This window comes from Enhydra lutris, unplaced genomic scaffold (assembly GCF_002288905.1).
Source record: "Enhydra lutris kenyoni isolate GAN:26980312 unplaced genomic scaffold, ASM228890v2 scaffoldscaffold14, whole genome shotgun sequence".
NCBI lineage: Eukaryota > Metazoa > Chordata > Mammalia > Carnivora > Mustelidae > Enhydra > Enhydra lutris.
The window spans coordinates 30,646,026-30,663,993 of NW_019154098.1; the positions used below are offsets into that span (position 1 = coordinate 30,646,026).

Sequence of the window (17,968 nt, forward strand, 5' to 3'; positions counted from 1 at the left end):
GCCAATTACAGAAAGAGCCCAAATGTCCATTGACTGATGAATAGATAAAGAAGTTGTGTGTGTACAACACACAATGGAATATTACTCAGCCATAAAAAGAATGAAATCTTACCATTTGCAAAGACATGGATGGAGCTGAAGTGCATTATGTTAAGCAAAATTGAATCAGTCAGGGAAAGACAAATACCATATGATTTCACTCATAGGTGGAATTTAAGAAACAAGACAGATGAACATAAGGGGGAAAAAGAGAGAGGCAAACCATAAAACAGACTCTTAACTCCAGAGAACAAACTAGGGACTGCCAAAGGGGAGGTGGGTAGAGGAATGGCTCAAATGGGTAATAGGTATTAAGGAGGGCACTTGTGATGAGTACTGGGTGTTATATGTAAGTGATGAATCACTAGATCTACTTCTGAAACTAATATTACACTGTGTGTTAACTATCTGGGATTTAAATAAAAACTTGAAAAAAGAAAGTTAATTAGAAGGTCCACATACAGAATGAAGTTATCTAAATAGCCTTACTTAGGAAGGTCTGTCATCTGACTACAGAGCTAATTTCCTTACGCATCTTTTTTTTTCCCCATCATTCATCTTTTTAAATGGTTTTGCAATTGTGAGAGCTAGCGTCATCAGTGTTATTTTTAACTTCTTTTTTTGCAACTAGTACATTTTTAACAGTACAATATCACGAATATTTCTTCAGCAGTTACACATTATAGAATTTTTATTCAGCCCTGTCAAAATATAATTGCTATATCCAACCTAAACAATTAAAATCTAAATTGTGAGGTAGTAGAGATTGAGAAACAGTCTCATTACAATGAATCAGCATCACCGGAATGATTTGCCTAATTCAAGTTACCAATCAAATGAGTTAAGGGAAGTGGTTAATATTAGATTTATTATATCAGTAACATTAAATTTAAATGGTAAAACAAATAAACAATGTTCTGACGTAAGCTGAGGAAAAGGGGAGAAACCAAGGAAGAAGAGATGACCCAAAGAGCATTCTTTGGGGCCCTTGTGCAAGACCCCAACAGATGTGCATTTTGGCAACATGTAGTTTTATAATTAACAACTTATCAAGCCCTTCCTTGTGTGTTAACTTTTGAATGTCCCAGCAGCCTAGTAAAGGAGGCTGACTCGGAATGTCCATTCTGCACAGGAAAGAGACTGAGCTCTGAGAGGTGGATGCCTCCCCCAAGCCTGTAAGTTGTTTGGTGCACAGAATCAGGATTTACATTGAAATCCCCCAGCACCAAATCCAGGGTTCTTTCCATTCCATTTTCAGGGTCCCACAGAGAGGAACTTGAGATTATGGGCACCTAAAGGCCAAAAGAAAGAAGATCGTGATGATGAGGAAGTGGGAAGTAAGAAGTGGAGATAAACAGAAAAAGAATGAGTGTAAAATAAAGCACATTTCCTTAGGAAATGATTTCAAGTGTGAAACTTCTGGGGCCACCTAGATGGCTCCATCAGTTAAGCGACTGACTCTTGATCTCAGCTCAGATCTTGATCTCAGGGTCCTGAGTTCAAGCCCTGCCTTGGGCTCATGCTGGGCAGGAAGCCTACTTAAAAAAAAAAAAAAAATCAAGTGTGAAACTTATTTGTAAACTTGAAAACCTATAAATGTTATTTCTAAACTGTGCCCACTCCCACATGAGGGAAAGGAGGAGAACGACACCCTTCTTTTCCCTTCTGTTTCATTTTCTTTTTAAATTTTTTTTCAAGTTTTTATTCAAATTCCAGAAAGACATTATTTTTAAAAGCTTGATTTATTTATTGGAGAGAGAGAAAGCATGTGTGCACATGGAAAGAGGGGCAGAGGGAGAAAATCTCCAGCAGACTCCTTGCTAAGCCCCACTTAGAGCTCAGTCCCACAACCCATGAGATCATGACCTGAGCTAAAACCAACACTCCCATGCTCAACTGATGGAGCCATCCAGGCACCCCTAGAAAGACATGTTTATAAGAACTGGCCCCATTTCATGGATTGCTAATTTTGTGAAGTTTTAAATAATGAATCATATCCACAAAAACAATAGAAAGGATAAGAGATTAACAAATAGCCAGCAACTATCTTCCTTAAAGGAGAACTGGTATATTGAGTCCTTCACGAATCCATTCATTGAATAAGTATTTGTTGAGTACCTGCTAGATACCAATCTTTTGATCAACTAAAATGAAACTTAAAAGAAATGACCAGGGAGGAGTCAAGATGGCGGAGAAGTAGCAGGCTGAGACTACTTCAGGTAGCGAGAGATCAGCTAGATAGCTTATCTAAAGATTGCAAACACCTACAAATCCAACAGGAGATCGAAGAGAAGAAGAACAGCAATTCTAGAAACAGAAAATCAACCACTTTCTGAAAGGTAGGACTGGCGGAGAAGTGAATCCAAAGCGACAGGAAGATAGACCGTGGGGGGAGGGGCCAGCTCCCAGCAAGCAGTGGAGCAACGGAGCACAAAATCAGGACTTTTAAAAGTCTGTTCCGCTGAGGGACATTGCTCCAGAGGCTTAACCAGGGTGAAGCCCACGCGGGGTCAGCGTGGCCTCAGGTCCCGCAGGGTCACAGAAGGATCGGGGGCGTCTGAGTGTCGCAGAGCTTACAGGTATTAGAACGGGGAAGCCGGCTACAGAGACAGAGCCGAGGAGTGACTCTCAGCTCAGGGTTACCTTGAACAGGTCTCAGGCTCGGTCAGCTCAGAGCGTGGCCAGAGGCCAGGGTGACAGGAGTAATTGGGCGCTGTTCTCTGAGGGTGCACTGAGGAGAGGGGCCCCAGGCTCTCAGCTCCTCCGGGCCAGAGACCGGGAGGCCGCCATCTTCATCCCCGCCCTCCGGAACTCTACGGAAAGCGCTCAGGGAACAAAAGCTCCGGAAAGCAAACCCAAGCGGATTACTCAGACCGGCGGGGAAGGGTGGTGCAACTCCGCCTGGGGCAAAGACACTTGAGAATCACTACAACAGCCCCCCCCCCCCCAGAAGATCAAGAAGAAACCCAGCCAGGACCAAGTTCACCTACCAAGGAGTGCAGTTTCAATACCAAGGAGAGCAGCAGAAATCCAGAGGAGGAGAAAGCAAAGCACGGAACTCATGGCTTTCTCCCCATGATTCTTTAGCCTTGCAGTTAATTTAACTTTTTTTCAATTTTTTTTCTCTTCTTCTGCTAAAATTTTTTAACTGTTACCCTTTTTTTTTAACGTTTTTTAACTAGTTTATCTAATATATATATATATAACTTTTTCCTTTTTATATTTTTTCTTTATTGGTTTTCTTTTTTTAATTTTTTTTTTTTCTTTCTGAACCTCTTTTTATCCCCTTTCACCCCCCTCACGATTTGGGATCTCTTCTGATTTGGCTAAAGCATATTTTCCTGGGGTTGTTGCCACCCCTTTAGTATTTTACTTGCTCCTTCATATACTCTTATCTGGACAAAATGACAAGGCGGAAAAATTCACCACAAAAAAAAGAACAAGAGGCAGTACCAAAGGCTAGGGACCTAATCAATACAGACATTGGTAATATGTCAGACCTAGAGTTCAGAATGATGATTCTCAAGGTTCTAGCCGGGCTCGAAAAAGGCATGGAAGATATTAGAGAAACCCTCTTGGGAGATATAAAAGCCCTTTCTGGAGAAATAAAAGAACTAAAATCTAACCAAGTTGAAATAAAAAAAAGATATTAATGAGGTGCAATCAAAAATGAAGGCTCTCACTGCTAGGATAAATGAGGCAGAAGAAAGAATTAGCGATATAGAAGACCAAATGACAGAGAATAAAGAAGCTGAGCAAAAGAGAGACAAACAGCTACTGGACCACGACGGGAGAATTTGAGAGATAAGTGACACCATAAGACGAAACAACATTAGAATAATTGGGATTCCAGAAGAAGAGGAAACAGAGAGCGGAGCAGAAGGTATACTGGAGAGAATTATTGGAGAGAATTTCCCCAATATAGCAAAGGGAACAAGCATCAAAATCCAGGAGGTTCAGAGAACCCCCCTCAAAATCAATAAGAATAGGTCCACACCCCGTCACCTAATAGTCAAATTTACAAGTCTTAGTGACAAAGAGAAGATCCTGAAAGCAGCCTGGGAAAAGAAGTCTGAAACATACAATGGTAAAAATATTAGATTGGCAGCAGACTTATCCACAGAGACCTGGCAGGCCAGAAAGAGCTGGCATGATATATTCAGAGTACTAAACGAGAAAAACATGCAGCCAAGAATACTATATCCAGCTAGGCTATCACTGAAAATAGAAGGAGAGATTAAAAGCTTCCAGGACAAACAAAAACTGAAAGAATTTGCAAACACCAAACCAGCTCTACAGGAAATATTGAAAGGGTTCCTCTAAGCAAAGAGAGACCCTAAGAGTAGTAGATCAGAAAGAAACAGAGACAATATACAATAACAGTCACCTTACAGGCAAAACAATGGCACTAAATTCATATCTCTCAATACTTACCCTGAATGTAAATGGGCTAAATGCCCCAATCAAAAGACACAGGGTATCAGAATGGATAAAAAAACAAAACCCATTAATATGTTGCCTACAAGAAACTCATTTTAGACCCGAAGACACCTCCAGATTTAAAGTGAGGGGGTGGAAAAGAATTGACCATGCTAATGGACATCAGAAGAAAGCAGGAGTGGCAATCCTTATATCAGATCAATTAGATTTTAAGCCAAAGACTATAATAAGAGATGAGGAAGGACACTATATCATACTCAAAGGAACTGTCCAACAAGAAGATCTAACAATTTTAAATATCTATGACCCTAATGTGGGAGCAGCCAACTATATAAACCAATTAATAACAAAATCAAAGAAACACATCAACAATAATACAATAATAGTAGGGGACTTTAACACTCCCCTCACTGAAATGGACAGATCATCCAAGCAAAAGATCAACAGGGAAATAAAGGCCTTAAATGACACACTGGACCAGATGGACATCACAGATATATTCAGAACATTTCATCCCAAAGCAACAGAATACACATTCTTCTCTAGTGCACATGGAACATTCTCCAGAATAGATCACATTCTCGGTCCTAAATCAGGTCTCAACTGTTATCAAAAGATTGGGATCATTCCCTGCATATTTTCAGACCACAATGCTCTGAAGCTAGAACTCAATCACAAGAGGAAATTTGGAAAGAACCCAAATACATGGAGACTAAACAGCATCCTTCTAAAGAATGAGTGGGTCAACCAGGAAATTAAAGAAGAATTGAAAAAATTCATGGAAACAAATGATAATGAAAACACAACAGTTCAAAATCTGTGGGACACAACAAAGGCGGTCCTGAGAGGAAAATATATAGCGGTACAAGCCTTTCTCAAGAAACAAGAAAGGTCTCAGGTACACAACCTTACCCTACACCTAAAGGAGCTGGAGGAAGAACAAGAAAGAAACCCTAAACCCAGCAGGAGAAGAGAAATCATAAAGATCAGAGCAGAAATCAATGAAATAAAAACTAAAAAAACAATAGAACAAATCAACAAAACTAGGAGCTGGTTCTTTGAAAGAATTAATAAGATCGATAAACCCCTGGCCAGACTTATCAAAAAGAAAAGAGAAAGGACCCAAATAAATAAAATCATGAATGAAAGAGGAGAGATCACAACTAACACCAAAGAAATACAGACAATTATAAGAACATACTATGAGCAACTCTACGCCAACAAATTTGACAATCTGGAAGAAATGGATGCATTCCTAGAGACATATAAACTACCACAACTGAACCAGGAAGAAATAGAAAGCCTGAACAGACCCATAACCAGTAAGGAGATTGAAACAGTCATCAAAAATCTCCAAACAAACAAAAGCCCAGGGCCAGATGGCTTCCCAGGGGAATTCTACCAAACATTTAAAGAAGAACTAATTCCTATTCTCCTGAAACTGTTCCAAAAAATAGAAATGGAAGGAAAACTTCCAAACTCATTTTATGAGGCCAGCATCAACTTGATCCCAAAACCAGACAAGGATCCCATCAAAAAAGAGAACTACAGGCCAATATCCTTGATGAACACAGATGCAAAAATTCTCGCCAAAATACTAGCCAATAGGATTCAACAGTACATTAAAAGGATTATTCACCACGACCAAGTGGGATTTATTCCAGGGCTGCAAGGTTGGTTCAACATCCGCAAATCAATCAATGTGATACAACGCATTAATAAAAGAAAGAACAAGAACCATATGATACTCTCCATAGATGCTGAAAAAGCATTTGACAAAGTACAGCATCCCTTCCTGATCAAAACTCTTCAAAGTGTAGAGATAGAGGGCACATGCCTCAATATTATCAAAGCCATCTATGAAAAACCCACCGCAAATATCATTCTCAGTGGAGAAAAACTGAAAGCTTTTCCGCTAAGGTCAGGAACACGGCAGGGATGTCCGTTATCACCACTGCTATTCAACATAGTACTAGAAGTCCTAGCCTCAGCAATCAGACAACAAAAGGAAATTAAAGGCATCCAAATTGGCAAAGAAGAAGTCAAACTATCACTCTTCGCAGATGATATGATACTATATGTGGAAAACCCAAAAGACTCCACTCCAAAACTGCTAGAACTTGTACAGGAATTCAGTAAAGTGTCAGGATATAAAATCAATGCCCAGAAATCAGTTGCATTTCTCTACACCAACAACAAGACAGAAGAAAGAGAAATTAAGGAGTCCATCCCATTTACAATTGCACCCAAAACTATAAGATACCTAGGAATAAATCTAACCAAAGAGACTAAGAATCTATACACAGAAAACTATAAAGTACTCATGAAAGAAATTGAGGAAGACACAAAGAAATGGAAAAATGTTCCATGCTCCTGGATTGGAAGAATAAATATTGTGAAAATGTCTATGCTACCTAAAGCAATCTACACATTTAATGCAATTCCTATCAAAGTACCATCCATTTTTTTCAAAGAAATGGAACAAATAATCCTAAAATTTATATGGAACCAGAAAAGACCTCGAATAGCCAAAGCAATATTGAAAAAGAAAGCCAAAGTTGGTGGCATCACAATTCCGGACTTCAAGCTCTATTACAAAGCTGTCATCATCAAGACAGCATGGTACTGGCACAAAAACAGACACATAGATCAATGGAACAGAATAGAGAGCCCAGAAATAGACCCTCAACTCTATGGTCAACTCATCTTCGACAAAGCAGGAAAGAATATCCAATGGAAAAAAGACAGCCTCTTCAACAAATGGTGTTGGGAAAATTGGACAGCCACATGCAGAAAAATGAAATTGGATCATTTCCTTACACCACACACGAAAATAGACTCAAAATGGATGAAGGACCTCAATGTGAGAAAGGAATCCATCAAAATCCTTGAGGAGAACACAGGCAGCAACCTCTTCGACCTCAGCCGCAGCAACATCTTCCTAGGAACATCGCCAAAGGCAAGGGAAGCAAGGGCAAAAATGAACTATTGGGATTTTATCAAGATCAAAAGCTTTTGCACAGCAAAGGAAACAGTTAACAAAACCAAAAGACAACTGACAGAATGGGAGAAGATATTTGCAAACGACATATCAGATAAAGGGCTAGTGTCCAAAATCTATAAAGAACTTAGCAAACTCAACACCCAAAGAACAAATAATCCAATCAAGAAATGGGCAGAGGACATGAACAGACATTTCTGCAAAGAAGACATCCAGATGGCCAACAGACACATGAAAAAGTGCTCCACATCACTCGGCATCAGGGAAATACAAATCAAAACCACAATGAGATACCACCTCACACCAGTCAGAATGGCTAAAATTAACAAGTCAGGAAATGACAGATGCTGGCGAGGATGCGGAGAAAGGGGAACCCTCCTACACTGTTGGTGGGAATGCAAACTGGTGCAACCACTCTGGAAAACAGCATGGAGGTTCCTCAAAATATTCAAAATAGAACTACCCTATGACCCAGCAATTGCACTGCTGGGTATTTACCCTAAAGATACAAACGTAGTGATCCGAAGGGGCACGTGCACCCGAATGTTTATAGCAGCAATGTCTACAATAGCCAAACTATGGAAAGAACCTAGATGTCCATCAACAGACGAATGGATAAAGAAGATGTGGTATATATACACAATGGAATACTATGCAGCCATCAAAAGAAATGAAATCTTGCCATTTGCGACGACGTGGATGGAACTAGAGGGTATCATGCTTAGCGAAATAAGTCAATCGGAGAAAGACAACTATCATATGATCTCCCTGATATGAGGGAGAGGAGATGCAACATGGTGGGTTAAGGGGGTAGGAGAAGAGTAAATGAAACAAGATGGGATTGGGAGGGAGACAAACCATAAGTGACTCTTAATCTCACAAAACAACCTGAGGGTTGATGGGGGGAGGGGGGTTGGGAGAGAGGGGGTGGGGTTATGGACATTGGGGAGCGTATGTGCTATGGTGAGTGCTGTGAAGTGTGTAAACCTGGCGATTCACAGACCTGTACCCCTGGGGATAAAAAGATATTATATGTTCATAAAAAATAAAATTAAAAAAAAAAAGAAAAGAAATGACCATCTACTCCAGGAGTTAAAATTTAACAGTTGTGTCAAGATTCCTACATGTGAAATGAGTAATAACTCATGGTGATAAATGATTTTTTTTTTTATTAAGAAGAATGGTTCATGAAATCAGTTCTTTGGACACAGAGAGACTGGGTTAAATAAGGTGCTCGGTTGTCTGGAGGAAGCTTAGGCCACATTTGGGTGAGGCCCTCACTTCATCCACGACTAGCATCTGGCCGGGCAGCACCCACTCGGCCCTTGCCCACACCATGGCTTCAGTCTCAGAGCTTGCCTGCATCTACTGGGCCCACGTCCTGCGTGACCATGAAGTGACAGTCACAGAGGAGAAGATCAATGCCCTCATGAAAGCAGCAGGTGTAAATGTTGAACCTTTCTGGCTGGGCTTGTTTGCAAGGGCCCTGACCAGTGTCCCATCAAGAGCCTTGTCTGCAAGGTAGAGGCTGTTGGACCTGCCCCAGCAGGAGGTTGTGCTCCATCTACCATGGCTGCCTCCCCATGCTGCTGATGAGTAGGAGGTGGAAGCAAAGAAAGAAGAATCAGGGGAGTCTGATGATGACACTGGCTTTGGTCTTTCTGACTAAACCTCTTCTGAACCTGTTCAATAAAAAGCTGAACTCTTAAAAAAAGAGTATCTTCCTTTCTCTCTTTTTATAAATAGGACTGATGGGTGGAAGGAAGGAAGGAAGGAAGGAAGGAAGGAAGGAAGGAAGGAAGGAAAGAAAGAAGGAAGGAAAGAAGGACAGTCTACAGGGGAATCTTTACAATTTCATAGGGGAGTTAGACTTAAGAGAAGTTTGATCTTACAGGTGCGCGATATTCATTTAGGTGAGTTTTAAGAGCAAGAACAAAGATGTAGGAAGCAGGCAAGAGAATATAGCAGTATGCTAGGAGAGTAAATTACTAAGAGGCTTGCTACTACAGGTAATACAAGTTATGTGCATATTTATACTTGAAAACCTCTGCATGCTTCAGACAATACCCTTATAAAGGAAGACTATGGCTAGCACAAGTAAGATGAAGGTAAGCAGGTCTGTCAAGATCACAAGGGCCTCTAGCTTCTTCGGCATCTTTTGCTAGCTCAGTGGGTATCACAGTTAAGACAGAAGCATGGCTAGAACATAAGAACCTATGCTGACTTGAAAAGCTTAAGTTCTGCTTGAGAAGTACCAATCTGTGAAATCCCAACTGTTTTAATGAAAATAAGAAAACTGCTTTCATGAATATACATTGTTCATGTCTTCACTGAGCTGTTGCTGCCTGAAATGGGAGAAACTTTTAATGGTACTTGAGTGGCTTATGAGTGTATAGGTACTAGTATTGTTTCGTTTTGTAAAGAGCATGGTCAAGAGATTCCCTATGCTAATTGATTTCAACTTTTTTGGCTACAGTTCATAGTAAGAAATACATCTTATACTGCAATCTATATACACATTCATAACTATGTCTATATTGATAAATGTTACACATACAAATTGTTACAAAGCAACACATGCTTAATGTTTATATGGCTTAGATAATGTTTACTGTTTACTGTAACTGTGGTGTCAGAAGGTATAAATTTCCTTTATTGTCATTGCTTTTGTCTCCCCTGTAGTCTTTGGGTTTTCATAGAGACTCCTTAAATAGCATCTGAGGCTTTCAGTTCTTTTAGCTTCAATCCCATGATATTATACAGGAGCCCTACTGATATTGTGCAAGGTGTAGGGTGAGGGGAAAGTATGCTACGGGCCTGTGATTAGGTCTTGGTTTCTTAGTGGGTCTCAGTTTTTTAGTGAGTCTAAGCTGGGTATTTCCCTTCCCTCAGGCCAGTTAGGCTTTAGTAAACCCCCAGTCAGTTAGGCTCTGGTAAAACAGTTTCCCTTGAGGGTAGACCTTGCTAGGAACATATTTCAAAATGGTTACTTTTCCCCTTCTCTGTCTAGAAGTACCAGGGGATTTGTCTCCCATCCTCACAGCGAGAACATAGGAGCTCTGCAGTTAAAACTCATAGAAATGGAAGAGTCCCATTAAAACTGGGTCCCTTTGGAGTTTTTAACTCCTAAGCTATTCTACGTGGAGCTATTTAGTAATTCATCTGTTATAGTTCAAAGTATTCTTACAGTTAGAGGTTCCTGCTACTGGCTGCTTCTCCGGCACTTCTACTCCTGGTATCCTGTAATTGACTCTATCTTCCTGTCTTTCTCTCTATTTTGAGTAGTAACACTTTGTCCTTTGACCTTAGTTTTCTAATAACTCTAAAAATCAATGATTTTCAGTTTGTTCAGCTTTTTCTTGCTGCGAGGATAGGAATGACAACTTCCAGGCTCTTTTAATACTTTATAGTATGTGCACTTAATATGTGTTTTTCTACTCCATTTAATTCTTATTTAAAAACATTGCTGGTTTTGTGGTGCCTGGGTGGCTCAGTCTGTTAAAGGTTTGCTTTTAGCTCAGGTCATGATCTCAGAGGCCTGGGATTGAGCCCTGCATTGGGGTCCCTGCTCAGAAGGGAATCTGCTTCTCCCTCTGCCCTCCCGACCCTCATGCTATCTCTCTTTCTCTTGCTCTCTCTCTTGTTCTCTTTGTCTCTCAAATAAATAAATAAAATCTATTAAAATACATACATGCATACATACATACGTACATATAAAAATTAAAAATTGCTGGCTACAACCCACCAAACTGGGTTAGTTTGGTGATTTATAAGAGTATTAAAAAGAAACACAACTGAATTATTCTATAACCTAAAAGTGGGGAAACTATGACTCCAGGAGCAATGAAAATGATGAGTTTGAGTAGATAAAAATGTGAAAATAAACACAGCTAAATAAAAAAAAAAATTGACTGGCTAAGAAAAAGTATATATTACACATAAATGGTTCGTATCTCTAATATATATAAAAGCTCCTAAAACTAAAGAAAAAAGACAATCCTATAGAAAAATAGGCTAGATATATGAACAGAATTCATAGGAAAAAGAAATGAAAATGGCTGTTAAACATAAGAAAGTCTTCAATTACATTCATAACAATAGAAGTGTAATTTAAAACTTCACCAAGTTATTATTTCTTTCTTATCAGATTGGGAAAAATCCAAAAGTCTGCAACACAAAAGCAATTTAAAATATTTCAACTTTTCTGTTGAAAAGTCTGTGAAGAAATAGCATATTAATATGTTGTTAAGGAAATACAAAATGTTTTTAACTTCTGCAGTGAGTGGAGTTTGTCAGTATATAGCAGAATTACCCGAGCACTTACGCTTTGATTTAGCAATCCCACTTCTAGAAATCTACTACAAAGCTATGTTGAAAAAAACATAAAAAGATAGCTTCACAGGAATTCATTGAAATATTCTTTGTAGGGGCGCCTGGGTGGTTCAGTAGGATAAGCATCTCCTTATTTCAGGTCATGATCTCTGAGTCCTGGGATTGAGCCCTCCAACCTGATCCCTGCTCAGTGAGGAGCCTGCTTCTCCCTATCCCTATGCTCCCCACCCCCCACGAATGCACGGGCACACTCTCTCTCTATCTCAATTAAATAAATAAAATCTTTTTTTAAAAAAAAGAAGAAATGTTATTTGTAATAACAAAGATTGTAAACAACCCAAATGTTTATAAATAGGGAACGGATTAAATAAAACCTTGCTGTATCAATATAATGGAATACTTTGCAGCCCTTAGAGGCCAGAGAAAGCTCCCTTGCCCCTTTCATGTGAGGTTACATTGAGAAGTCAGCAATCTGCAGCCCAGAGAGGGTCTTCACCTGAACCCAACCATGCTGGCATCCAGTTTTGGACCTCCATCCTCCAGAACTCTGTGAAATAAATTGCTGTTGTTTATAAGCCATCCCATCTGAGGTATTTTGTTTTAGCAGCCTAAATGGGAATGAGCTATCAAGCCATAGTAAGACATGGAAGAAACTTAAATGCATATAATTAAGTGAAAGAAGTTAATCTGAAAACACTACATATTGTATGATTCCAACTATATGATATTCTGTAAAAAAAAAAAAAAACTATGGAGAGAGTAAAAGAATCAGTGGTTGTTAGCAATTAGGGAGGAAGGAGGGGAGAACAGGTGGAACACACGGGATTTTTAGGGCAGTGAAACCACTCTGTATCATATTATATCAGGGCATATATGTCAGTATACATTTTCTAAAACCCATAGAACATACCAATAGTGAACCCTAATGTAAGCTATGGACTTGGAGTGACAATAATGTGTCCATGTAGGTTCACTGATAATAATAAATGTATTACTCTGGTGCAGAATTTTGATAGTAGGAAAGGCTGTATGTATGAGGGCACAGAAGATATATGTACAGAATCTCTGTACCTTCTGCTCAATTTTGCTGTGAATCTAAAACTACTCTGAAAAATAAAATCTATTAATTTTTTTAGTAACAAACTATAGAAATGACCCTTGAAAGTATAATCTTGTTATTATCATAATTTTTTAAATAAGGAAAACAAACCTGGCAAATGGTTGCCAACAAGAGAAAAATACCATTTCCCACCAAAAGGAACCAGTACTCATTGGACAGATGGTTGATTCTAGTTCTGAACCAGAAAATTTACTGATGAGCATTTTGTCAGCCAGAAAGCCAAGAAATTATCAAAGGCTACTATGGTCTTGTCAAAGAGACTCAGGTGTCAACTTGGCCTATTGACTTGGGCCTTTGAACATCAATAAGGATATTAACCACAATGGATTGACACAAATCCAATATATTCAAATTTGTAAATTCAATAATTAAAAAACTTCATTGATCATCATTTTCTTGATAATGGATTATACATCAGGGAAAGCAAATAATTGATGTTGAGAAAGTTTACTTTAGGAAAATCTTCCATCTAATAAAAAATGAAGAAATGATGACATTTTCACTATTTTATAATCCCTAATAAATTAATAACTATAAACAGTAATCCTCAATGGCTACTAACATCACTGAGAGTGAGACAGACAGACATTATATACATATTCAGAGAAGTATACCTATGAAGAACTCTTGATAAAAAATATCAAGCCCAAATCTATCAATATCTAACTACTAATTAGTAAGAAATTAAAGGGATGGAGGACCATGTTAAATGGTACCATGGAAATGTAAGCAGAATAGGGAGAGTAGGGTATCTGCAGGAAAAACCAACTAGTGTCTTTCTTCAATAGCCATACCAAAGAGAAGAGAAGGAGAGAGAGGAAGAGAGAGGTAAGAAAAGACTGGGGGGAGAGAGACAGGGAGGAAGAAAAATTGCAAATAAAATAGGAAAGAAATCTACATATAAAAAGAAAATAAGGGGCACCTGGGTGGCTCCGGTGACCTGACCTTCGGCTCAGGTCATGATCCCAGAGTCCTGGGATCAAGCCCTGCATCAGGCTCTCTGCTTGGCGGGAAGCCTGCTTCCCCCTCTCTTTCTGTTTGCTGCTTTGCCTACTTGTGATTTCTCTCTCTGTCAAATAAATAAATAAAATCTTAAAAAAAGAAAAGAAAAGAAAAAGACATAACAATAAGATATGATGTATAAACATCATTTGGATCCTTATTTAAATATTTATTTTTAGAGATTTATTTATTTTAGAGAAAGAGTGCATTCGAGTGGGAGGAGGGGCAGAGGGAGAGAGAGAGAGAGAGAATCTCAAGCAGATTCCACTCTGAGCCCAACTTGGGGCTTGATCTCAAACAATCAGAATGATCCTTCTGTACAGAAGCCTAAATAATTTTGCATAAGCAAAACATTCCAATATATGGCCAACCTTTGACACTTTCTATCATGATCCATTTGGAAAATCCAGGATGCGACTCACCAAGAATAGACTTTTTTTTTTTTTTTAAGATTTTATTTGTTTATTTGACAAAGAGAGATCACAAGTAGACAGAGAGGCAGGCAGAGAGAGAGAGAGAGAGAGAGAGAGAGAGAGAGGGAAGCAGGCTCCCTGCTGAGCAGAGAGCCCGATGCGGGACTCGATCCCAGGACCCTGAGATCATGACCTGAGCCGAAGGCAGCAGCTTAACCCACTGAGCCACCCAGGTGCCCCAAGAATAGACTTAATAGCTACAGCCAGTGCACAAAATCAATCAAAAAATGGGAAGAAGAAAAAAAAAACAACTTGAGAGTGAAGGTCAAAGGTTTAAGAACTGAACCGGGATAGAGAAGAGTCTGGAGAAGTAATTGTTTGACAGTGAAGGATGATCATGGAAGTTCAGTGTCACAGAAGATCCCAGAAGCCAACCGTTAAGTGGGTTTCAGAAGGACAGCAAGGACATGTGCTGTGGAAATGTTAAGAAGGCCAAAGCCAAAAAGGCCTGGAAAAGGTCATTGGATTTAGTCAGAGGTCAATAGTTACCCTTGAAAGAGTTTCAGTGGAAGGTTTGAAGAAAAATATTTGGTAAAAGCTAAAGAAGAAATATGTTGTGAAGGAAATCAAATATTCATTGGCTATCTGAAAGTGAAGATCTGAGGGAAAAAAGATTAACTCCATGGGTTGTCAGTGTCAGTTAGAAAATTATCAATAGTGGAAAAAAATCTGCCGCACATGCAAAGACAAATGAGAATATGCCAATGGAGCCTGTCTAGGAATGATGCGGAAGAGTGAGAATGCTCTATCTGAGGAGCAAGGAAAAGTCCTAGAGCAAAAGTAGCAGCCCTTAATCTGGAAGAAGAGGAAGAGCTTTTTTTCTGAGATGAGTACAAAAGACAAGTGATGTCAAAAGAGGGCTAAATGGGTCACGATGGAAGAGAAGAATTCCTAAGGGTCAGCAGAGTCCAGGGAAGGAGGCAGATGGCCAGGAGGAGGCTGTAGTTAGAGACGGAGAGAACCAAAGGTATGCTCTTGGAGAAAGAACAATGCTTACCTCCTTGAAGGATAATTAAATCTGGGAGACTGAGGAGATAACTTAGGTTAATGTTGAATATAAAATGAAAGGGAGTATAAATATTTATTCTTTAATAAAACATAGTCTTTAATACATATAATATGGAAAAATTTGGAAAGGGTGGTAAGATCTTTCCCCTTATTTATCAGCTTATTTGAATTGCTTATTAAAGATGAGAACTCTCCATTAAACTCTAAGTTCTATGGGGCAGGCCATGGTCTGTCTCATTTATTTTGTGCCACTGACATCTAACAGTGGCTGGAAGATAGCAGGTAGTTGATAAATATTAGTTCAGAATTTATAGGTGTGCTTTGGTTCAGGAGGCAGAGTGGAAGTGCAGGGCACAAATGATAGGAATAAATACTTGATTATCGCAGAAGAAGAAGACTGGGTTTGTGAGTGAGGAAAGAGGTCTCACTGATAAACATTTTTGAATCATAAAGGTGAAAATGACCTCCCAGATCTTCTAATCTTGATTCCTGTTTCCAGGAAAGGCTCACTTAATCGTTCAGCCTTAAGAAACAAACTCAACCAGGGGCGCATGGGTGGTTCAGTCAGTTAAGCATCTGCCTTCGGCTCAGGTCATGACCCAGACCCTCATTGGACTCCCTGCTCATTGAGAAGCCCGCTTCACCCTCTCCCTCTTGTGTTCTCTGGCGCGCGCTCTCTCTCTCTCTCTCTCTCAAATATATAAATAAAAATCTAAAAAAAAAAAAAATTCAACCAAAAAGATTCAAAATACCAGGTCATGATCCCAGGATCTTAGGATCTAGCCCTTCGTCGGGCTCCCAGCTCATTTAAGAGTCTGCTCCTCTCTACCCCACCCCCAGCTTGTGCTCTCTTGTACTCTCTCTCTCCCTCTCTCAGATATATAAATAAAAAAATCTTAAGAAAAAAAAAAAAAACCTCAACCAAAAAGACTCATAATACCAGCAAAAATTTTTATTATTACCCAAATATGAAGAATAGAAATATAATCACAAGCTTTCCCCCTTCAAGAGTTCACTTTCATTTCCTGCACGGAGCAGCATCACTGATCTTTTTGAAGTCATCATTCCCATAATACTTGGGCTCTCACTCTCCACTCCCAATGTCTACTCCAGATACACCCAAAATAAAAGGCCACTGTGAGAATTGCAAGTTCTAAAACACCAGATGTCTATGAAGTGAGGTGGAAAGCAAAGGCACTATGTAACACATTTCAGTTGTGCCAGTAGGTCTTAGTGTTTCTGACTCAATAAGCTGACTCCTCTTCTAAGACTAACAAAGCAGTGCAGCATCCAGCAAAAAGCATCAACTTTGGGGCCAATGATCTAGATTGGTTTTTGAATCCCAAACACAATTACTTGCTTACTATGTAATTCTACTTAAATTATTCAACTCCATGCAATGAGGATGATAATAACTTGTAGTTTCAGGTTGGTTTTGAAAATTACAGATAATGTCTATAATGTACTTGGTAAAAAGCAAACACTCAGTAAAGTGCAGCTACCAATATTTTTATCCAAATACTCTATTTTGATAGCCAAAATGCCACAGCTAGGGCCATAGTTAGGCATTATAAGTTTCTGGCCATAGCAAGTGAAAAGGGGCAGTGAAAATGAGTCTAAATACAGAAAATTACTTGAAAATCTGTTTTCTAGAAACAGATCTGTGTGGGAAACAGATCCCACACCCCTCCTCTCTATTATAAACTGCAGGGCAACTGCAGTGTTCATCTCCAAGAAAAGACTGGAAATATTTCTCTGAAGAGGGTAAAATAGAGGAGTAGAAGATAGCAGAGTCATTGGTATGCCTCATATCACACTAAAATTTGTGGATATTAAATCAATATTTATATTCTAAATGCTGAGCTATCCTGCCTTCTCCCTCATTCAGCTCCCAGGACTCTAATAGCCAGTTCTCTAATCTGCAAGCAAGAAATTGGAAGTTTTCTTTGGGCAAAGTAACCAGCCAATAAAAGAAAGACTAAAGATACTGAACATCAGAAATTCAATGGAAAAAAAAAAAAAAAAAGAAAGAAATTCAGTGAAAGGACAGACCACCAATAGTGAAGCCCACAATTGGCAAGCACTGCCCACACACTCAAATTTGCAGTCAGGTTTTCAATGGGCTTCTCTTTGAAAAAAAAAAAAAAAGAGTGACTAAGGATCACCAGACAAATAAACAAGGGAATGGAGACTATTAAGGGAGAAGAAAAGTTTACTTAAAGAAATCATCCTAAGATGTATAAGAAATAAATATTATAACTATAAGGCAAGGTTAGTATGCTATTGAAAATGGAGGAGGAAATATTCATAATTTTTTAAAAGTTCTTTTGGAATTTAAAAAAATGCAGAAATCAGAAACTCAATAGAAAGACTGGGGAATAACACTGCAGAAACCTTTCAGAGAATAGAGTAAGAAGACAAACAGAAAACAAGAAAAATAGGCAAATAGAGAACTAATCCAGGAAATCCAATACCCAAATAAAAAGATTTCCAGAGAGAGAAAATATACAATGAAGTAGAGGAGATCAGCAAAGAATAATCCACAATATGTCC

At 39.0% G+C, this 17,968-nt stretch overlaps 1 pseudogene; it reads left to right on the forward strand.

Annotated features, from left to right (window-relative positions):
• Positions 1 to 8,816: 8,816 nt before the first annotated feature.
• Positions 8,817 to 9,149, forward strand: LOC111146832 (annotated as a pseudogene).
• The last annotated feature ends 8,819 nt before the right edge of the window (positions 9,150 to 17,968 follow it).